Source organism: Phyllostomus hastatus, unplaced genomic scaffold (assembly GCF_019186645.2).
Source record: "Phyllostomus hastatus isolate PE091 unplaced genomic scaffold, TTU_PhHast_1.1 phas_scaffold_345, whole genome shotgun sequence".
Lineage (NCBI taxonomy): Eukaryota > Metazoa > Chordata > Mammalia > Chiroptera > Phyllostomidae > Phyllostomus > Phyllostomus hastatus.
This window is the reverse complement of record NW_025334024.1, coordinates 28,309,689-28,318,126: the sequence shown is the minus strand read 5'-3', so window position 1 is coordinate 28,318,126 and position 8,438 is coordinate 28,309,689. Positions and strand designations below refer to the sequence as shown.

At 52.9% G+C, this 8,438-nt stretch overlaps 1 long non-coding RNA gene across 1 annotated transcript; it reads right to left on the bottom strand.

Annotated features, from left to right (window-relative positions):
• Positions 1-6,896: 6,896 nt before the first annotated feature.
• LOC123806019 lies at positions 6,897-8,228 on the bottom strand. The gene is made up of 2 exons (XR_006783409.1): positions 7,808-8,228; positions 6,897-7,712 (listed from the first exon to the last, which is right to left on the bottom strand). It is a non-coding gene; the product is annotated as an uncharacterized LOC123806019 (long non-coding RNA).
• Between the last annotated feature and the right edge of the window lie 210 nt (positions 8,229-8,438).

Here is an 8,438-nt window from a genome sequence, read left to right as displayed (position 1 = left end):
TTGCAAACGCCCTCTGCCCAGAGGCACGGGCCTCTAGAAGAAGTCCAATTTCTGCACTATTTGGAAGGTCTTCGGGCTTTCCTCGGACGTATTAGATAATTGAATGTCGTTTCCTCCCATTGGGAAAAAAAAATTCGCACCCCCCCCCCACGGACAGCCCCCAAAGGCCCCAGCAGCCCCTGGCATGCTAGTCCACTTTACGACGAAATTAATCTGAGCGTGACTTCCGGAGCCCCAGAGGGAGGTCGCTGGGCCTGGTAAATATGTAAACATGGCCTTTTCGGTTTCCGTTTCGCATGAATACAAAATAAACTGCAGCCCTCCGCGCGCTGGAAAGTTCTTCCTTAAAGTTAATAAAACCTGTCAACTTCCATAAAGGCCGGAGGAAGGGGGGTGCACAGGTGCAGGGACTCGGGCTCGGGCTGCAGAAGTCCGGGCGGCTAATAAAAAGCCCAGGGCGCGGCGCGCCTCCTTCCCCATCAATTCCCATCAAGCGTTATTGGAGTCATCCGCCGCCGTGGAGGTGCGTCCCCCGCGCTCGCCCCGCAGAAGCGACAGTGACATTTGGCCGCGCTGCAGGTGCGACTGTGTGTGGCCGCGCAGCCTGAGTAGGGCCGCCTTTGTGGCGCTCGGGGCCTTTGATCTGGGTCACAAAGGGCCGCAGCGCCCCCCGCCCCCCTGCCCCCGCCCCAGTTTCTGCTGGCGGCTCCGCGGGACCGGCGAGGGGCGGGCTGGGGCTGGGGGCGGCGAGGAGGGAGGCCTGCGGCAGGAGCGAGGGAGAAGGTCTCGGGAGGGGGTGATCCATAATATTTATTTCAACAATAGCTTCAAATCTTTTTAAACATCATAAGAACACGGCTCATTAAGCCCACAACAGCCTTGAAATTGTGTTATAAAACCGCAAAACAGAAATCAATACATTTGCTAGAAAGGAGGTAATGAAATATATTGAGTTGCCTGAGAAGTGGTTTGTATGAATCATAATATTATTATGTGCGCATCAATTCCATTTCCAATACTTAAAGTTAACCAGCTAGGGAAGAGCGCCCTGAACCCTCGTTAAACAAGCTGGCCCCGGTTACTCGCCAGGCGGGCGCGTCTTATAAATAACCCGGGGAGCCGAGGGAGGGATGCTGCGCACCCCGGAGCTTCAGCTGCCACAGTCCTATAGCTGCCCGGCCTGATCAATACGGGCTCACAATGGCCCCCAGAGCTCCAGGGGCGGCTGCAGGCCCCACCCCCAGCCCCCTGCCCCCACCCGGAGCAGCAGGGCCGACGTCCACCCAAGGGTTTTGGCCAGCTGCTCAGCCCCTCCTCGCCAGAGACGGCAGCCCCCCTCCCCTGCCCTCCCCAGGAGCTTCCATCTCCTCCTCCACCCTGGAGTGTGTGAATCTGAACACCCCAGCTGCTGACTCAGCAGCCGGAGCCACCCAGCGGGGGGTCTGCAGTTTGTCTTCTCGTTTCTTTCTTCCTGGGGAGTCGAGGTCGTTTTCTTGCTTTTACTCTGTCCCTGATTAAAATGGGATGCATTTTTCTCCTCCCCCTTCCTGGTGGGCTTTGAAAGAGGATCCGATTCTGAATGGTACAGGGGGCTAAAACATGGGGGTAGCTTCATGGGGTGGGCGGGGGCCTCCCATGGATGCAACTGGGGGGCCCTTGTAAAGAGACACTATCCTACTTTTGAAAATGTCACGAAAGGCGTATGAACATACTGGGTAAGGCCTCTCCTGGCCCGAGAGGCGGGAAACATCGGCGAGAGAGAGAGAGAAGCAGAGAGTGGGTGCCTCCCACACGCGCCTGCAGCCCACGCGTGTGTCCTGGCCAGGACATCCAACCGGCCACCTTTCGCTCTGCCGGACTCGCCCAGCCAACTGAGCCACACCGGTCGGGGCACCTCCACCTTCTGGATGTCAGCCCCGTGAAGCTCTGGCTGGCTCTCTCCATCCGCTCCCTGTCCCCAGGGTGCAGGGCCTGCCACACAGCAGGTGTGGGGTGAGCAGGAGCCTCCGGGAGTGGCCTGTCCTGGGGGGCCTGGCAGGGACTCACAGCGTCATGTCTCAGCCGCAGAGGTGTCTTGAGTTGGGTGGCCTCTGCGTCTGCCCTGTACCTCAGCCGGTGGCCCTTGCACTGTGCCTTTGGAATCCGAACCCACTGTGACCACAGGCGCAGGCCCCTCCCCCCCGAGCATCCTGGGGGGGTCAGTACCACACAGACAGCTGTGTGTACGTGTGTGCACACGCAGGGAACCCCCACGCCTGAGCACCCGCTAGGCTGGGTCAGAGAAGGCGCACCTCTCCAGACCCTCTAAGCTCTGAGAAAGACTCTTCCTTTCCCTGGGGGTTCCAGAGAAGCGGGGTATGCGGACCCAGCACAGTGGTTCTGAGCCCGGGGTGACTCTGACCCCCCCAGGGGACATTCGGCAATGTCTGGAGACATGTCTGGTTGTAGGACCCTGGGGCTGAGGGGTCGAGAGAGGGGGAAGTGGTGTTACTGCTGACGTTTGGTAGCAGGCGGCCGGGGACGCTGCTAAGTGTCTCACGATGCACGGGGCAGCCCCCACTGCAAAAATCGTCCGACCCTGAGTGGCAATGGTGGCCAGCCTGGGAAACCCCAGGTAAGGCTTTTTTTTTCTGGCCAGAGTAAACAGGGCTGCTGGCACGGCTTCAGCCCTTGCCAGTCTCTCTAGAGGAGGGGTCCCCCGAGAGTGTGACCCCAAGGGCCGTTCTCAGTGTCATGGCTGCGTAACTCGGCCTCCTTCCCACACTTCCCTTGATGACCACGGACAGTCCTTGTCCCCAGTGGGCGGCTGCCTCTACTGCTCTGGGCCTTTGCTCCGGGTCCACCCGAGGACAGGTGCTGTTTCTGACTCTTTCCCACGCACTGACTAGTCCCCCATGGGCCGAAGGCCGGCCAGCCCAGCTCCTGCCTGGTCTGTGCCACACCTGACGCATCAGCAGGTCTAGAGCGAATAAACCATCACTTCTGAAATCAGGGGCACCACCTCCACTCCTCATACCCGCCCCCATGCACACCCAGCACCCTCTTCACACCCCCCAACCCCTGCCCCTGCTGGACACAAACACAAACACCGCCCCCTCCCGTCCCCTGGTCCCCACCACACACCACACCTCACACCGGCCTACTGAAGCTACTTGGACGGTTGTGCAGTATACATGCAGGGCTTGCACACTGAATGTCCTTGCACTTCAGAATCTAGGAGCTGGGTGACCGTCATTTTCCCAGCCCTAGATTTTTCTCCCTCCTGATCCGGTTCTGAGGCTCCTCCTCCCTTCTCCCGCCTGTCCCCTCCCCCGCTGCCTATTGCCTCATGCTTACTCAGAACCCAGAATTCATCATTCCTTACCCATCTTGGCCACTTTCGGCCACAGACTTTGCGGCGACCCAAGTGCCTGCTTTTGCTGGAGAGGTCAGTGGTCACATGAAATAGCACAAATGTGATTCCCTTTGTTTGGAGAGGGACTGTCATCCCTGCTACGTAATCCCAATCACACACAATTAGCCGACTCAGGCCGGCCCCGGCCACTGGCTGACCGAGCAGACGGTCACCCGAGCTGTGATTTTTGTCATCGCGGAACCTGGAAGCTACTTCAATTTGGGTGCAGAAAACGGAGAAACGTTCTTATACTCACACGTGACCTGAAACCTAAAATAATCCCCCGATCACTTTCAGAACCAAACTAATAACCAACTTGTCCTGCAGTTTCTAGGTTTTTTTTTTTTTAAATGTGTTTTTAAAATGAAATTGTTTTCACTCCCAGGATGTACATCTGAGGAATGAGACACAAGGAAAAATCTCGTGGCACAAAAATGTCCATATTGTAGAGCTCAGAAATGTCTAAGAAAATGTAGCCCTGATGATTACATTTTAAAACTTCTAAGAAAGACACAATTTAGGGGAAACTAAAAAAAACAGCCCCATCCTGAACATATGAAACTAACTCAGGCAAAATAACTCAATCACCCTTTGAGTCAAGATTTGCCGTACGTGGGTCACAGCTTATGGAACTAATATTGAGTAAGGAAGTCAAAATGATTTCTTTCTTCATAAATTGTTTAAGTTTTGTTTATAAACACAGAGATTCCACCGTGAAATATATGGTTTTTTTTTTTAAACTAAGCACACAAAACATGAGGAATGCCTCCAACACAGTGAGCAATTTATCCTTGTTTACTGCATTTATGATCTTCCGGATGTACATGAAGTCTGGAATCATAGGCAAATATAAATAATGTGCTCAAAATGTTTTTCATCTTAAAAATAACCAATAATATCTTTATTTCCGGACTTGATGGACAAATTTACCATCCACGTCGTGTAGACAGTACAGGTGCAAATAGGCACTCAAGTTGAGAAGAAACGTATCTTCCTCTCCCAATAAGGTACCTCATTTGTGTGCATTTTTCGGAGGACAGATCAAAATGTAATGAATATTACTGGAGACACCTTTGTAAAGCGAAGAACCTCTTGGAGAAGTGAATGCATCAGTTTTTGAAGTTAGGGGTCAGCCTGGCTTGGATCTCCTTAAAAAAGCATGAGAGAAAATGATGTAATAGGAACACGGCGGGAGGCAGAGCTGGGACGGTCACGTCCCCCGAGCTGTCCTGCATCAGGGGTGCGGCCATGTGCTTCGCATGATTTACCTCCTTGGAATTGCCTTCCGTCCCGCCTGCCTGGGATAGGACAAATCTTTCAGCACGCAAATCTACTCCAGGCAAGAGCCTTGTTTGACTTGGTTCCTCGGCATGCGTGAAGCAAGCTGTGGTGGGAAGAACCTAGGAAACGGGAAAATGGGACAACCCTGCGTGCTGGTTCCCAGTCTTTCGATTACCAAGGTCTGTGACCCGGTTACGTCCCCCCTGTTGAAGGCCTGTTTCTTTCAGCAGCAGGCAAAACCCTTCTAGGGCTAAAGACGCTGGAATCGTAGTCCTGTCAACTCCATTGATAAGGACGTTTCCCTTTGTTTTAAGGACTCCGACTCACAGAACTCGTCATCTGCAGGTGAGGAAGAAGTGTCAGCCACAAGCTGGACTATCCGGTCCACCGGGAGACCTAGTGGCAGTGACTGAAACAACTTAAAAAAAAAAAAAGGCCCTGGCTGGTGTGCTTCAGTGGATTGAGCACCAGACTGCAAACCATAGGGTCGCTGGTTCAGTTCCCAGTCAGGGCACATGCCTGGGTTGCTGGCCAGGTCTCCAGTAGGGGGCACTTGAGAGGCAATCCCACACTGATGTTTCTCTCCCTGTCCTTCTCCTTGCTCCCTGTCTAAAAAAGCAAGGGGCAATTCCAACCCTCTTACTTAGAACTGAAAAAAGCCAGCTGGAACCAGGACATGATCCCTTCTGTTACGAGGGTGGACCCCACTTACATTCTCATTCTTGGGGGGAACGTGGGTGTCATATTCCTGGGGCATCTCCCTGGTATCTGGCAGGTAGGGAGATGCTGCCGAAGGACTTGTTTGATCAAAGACAAAATTGATCCACCTACTAACTGATGGCGGACCCATCGATCCACCAGAATTGATCATGCATCATCAGACAAATGGGGTAAAGAAAATGCGGTGTCTGTATACAGTGGACTACTGCTCGGTTATACGGCAGAAGGGAATCTTACCATTTGCGACAACATGGGTGGATCTAGAGAGCATGATGCTAAGGGAAGTAGACAGAGAAAGACAAATGCCGTATGACTTTACTGGCCTGCACAATCTAAAAAACAAAGTAGATGAACAACAAAACAGAAACTCACAGACACAGACAATAAACGGATGATCACCAGATGGGAAGAGGTTGGGGGGATGGGTAAAAAAAACTGAAGAGATTAAGAATTACAAATTGCCAGTTTAAAAACATGCCTTGGCAGGTGTGGCTCAGGGGATTGAGCGCCGGCCTGCGAACCAAAGGGTCACTGGTTCGATTCCCAGTCAGGGCACATGCCTGGGTTGCGGGCCAGGTCCCCAGTTAGGAGGCGTGTGAGAGGCAACCACACGCTGATGTTTCTCGCCCTCTCTTTCTGCCTCCCTTCCCCTCTCTAACAGTAAATAAATAAAACCTTAAAAATATAAAGAGATAAAAACAGTCACGGGGATGTACACACAGCACAGGGAACATGGTCGGTGTAACCATAACAACTGTGTGGTGTCAGGTGGGCACCAGACTTATCGGGGGTTGCTTCGTACGGCACAGAAATGTCTGATCGTTCATACCTTATAAACCTTAATATTGTACACCCACTGTCCTCGGAAAGTAAATTGAAAAGATTACAACCTGCAGACTAGATTGTACAACATGCTAGATGCTCAAATCTGGAGGAAAGGTTGTAACCTGGAAGTCCCCCACGCCCAGAAAAGGATACATTCATTAAACTAATAAATCAAGATCTGACCCCTCGGGGCTTTGACTCGAGCTGAGGCATCGTGTCGAGCCGTTTTACAGTTCGGACGTATGTTTGTCTGTGTTTTAAACTTGACTCCCTTTCTCGCCACCTGTTCGACACATGTCCTTTCCAGTCCAAAAGGCTGGAGCCTTGGGTTCATCTGAACAGATGCAAATCCCACTGGCCACACGGCCTAGTTTATAGCAACCTCTGGTGTGTGCATGCACGCGTGTGCATGAGTGCACGCGTGTGTGTATGTGTCCTGTCCGTGCCGCCACCTGCGTGTCAGGTGCCTCTGTGTCCCTCTGTGTCCGCGGATGTGTCTCTCTCGCCAGCGGGGAGCGGACCTGCCTCTCCACAGCTTGCACATTCTGAAAGCCTCGGCCACATCCTCTCCAGCAGCTGAATCAATATTTTAATGAAAAATTAAAAAGAAAACGAGTACAGTACTTGGACACCAAAGGTTGCTGACCAAGAGCAGAAACATAAAGGATGGCACATCACCTAGAAGAGAGACCGGAGAATTGACCTCCCATCCATCTCTTTTATTCCCGTGCTCATTTTACAGCCAACATACTCTCCTTCAGCCCGTGATTGCTTATTTTAAATTGTCTCCCAGTCGCGGGGCCCTGTCTCCCCGGTCTCCCCCCACCCCCACCCGCCCCTGGCCTCCCAAATGATAGAGTCTGTGCCGTCAGCTGCTGTAGCGGAGGAGGGTCCGGACTGGCTGCTCGTGTTCGGCCAGCCCTGGGGAGAGGAGATGAGGAGAGGGGACAGTGTCTTCCTCCTGGAAGACAATCTGACGGCAAAGGGACCTCCATGACCCCTCCCCGCGGGTCCCTGGCTCTGCAGATGAGCCGCGCGAAACACCGCAGCGGCCGGGTTGTCGACGCATGCGCACACAGCAGTGATCCGGGGCCGAAGCGCCCATGGATCTCGGGCCCCGAAGCCTGACCTTAGCCCACGCTCGCCCCCTCCGTGCCGAGTCCCTGTTAACTGCAGACCACATTTCCATCGTCACAGCTTGGAAAGCGACCTCTGGTTCTGCCGGGTTATGTCTCTTCCCCAGCACCGACCGGGGAAGGATTTTTGTGTGACCTTTTAAATCCCCGAAACACAAGTCGATGCGTTTCCAAGTTAAACAGCTCTTCCATTCACAGCAAACCCCAGGACGAGTGTGGGCGGAAGACGAGAAGCAGCGAACATGCCCCGTGTTCTGCGTGTGCCCGTGGCATTCGGACTGTCTGCAGGGAAGCATCGTGACCGTCTGTCTCCACGCCAGCTGTCTCCACGAAGGTCACGTCCCCAAGAGGGAAACCTGGGATGAAAGAGACGAGCATGGTTCTCACCAGAAGGGACGGGGGAGCTTTCAGGGACTTTGCTTGCTGAACCGGAATTCCTCAACAAGCTCACCCATCGCCAGAGCCGCAGGGAAGTAACATCCCGGATCGGGGAGAGGTACAGAGGAGAGGATGCCAAATTTAGCCAAATTTAACTAAGTACTCATCAGAATGCGTCGTCATCCAAGTCCCCTTTGGAATTTAGAAACTATTTCTGTATCCGCTGAATCACTTCTCTGCCTGAGGAACTGTTCTCTCCCGAGCCCGACCAGTCGCCGGGGACGATGCAGTCACGTGGTCTCCGGGCCTCCCAGCGCTCATGGGCGTGTGGTCCCAACGGGGACCAACTCCAGAACCATCCCATTCATCCTGGGAGCTTCACTTAAAAAATTATCATCTCCCTGGCTGGCGTAGCTCAGTGGATTGAGCTCGGGCTGCAAACCGAAGTGTCACAGGTTCGATTCCCAGTCAGGGTACATGCCTGGGTTGCAGGCCGTGACCCCCAGCAACCGCACATTGATGTTTCTCTCTCTTTCTCACTCCCTTCCCTCTCTAAAAAATAAATAAGTAAATAAATAAATAAATAAAATCTTAAAAAAAATAAAAATTATCATCTCTACATTCAAATTATTATTATTTAAAAATTTCGAACGCAGTTAAAAAAAAAAAAACAACCAGAAAGTCATTCCAGATTCCACTAACTG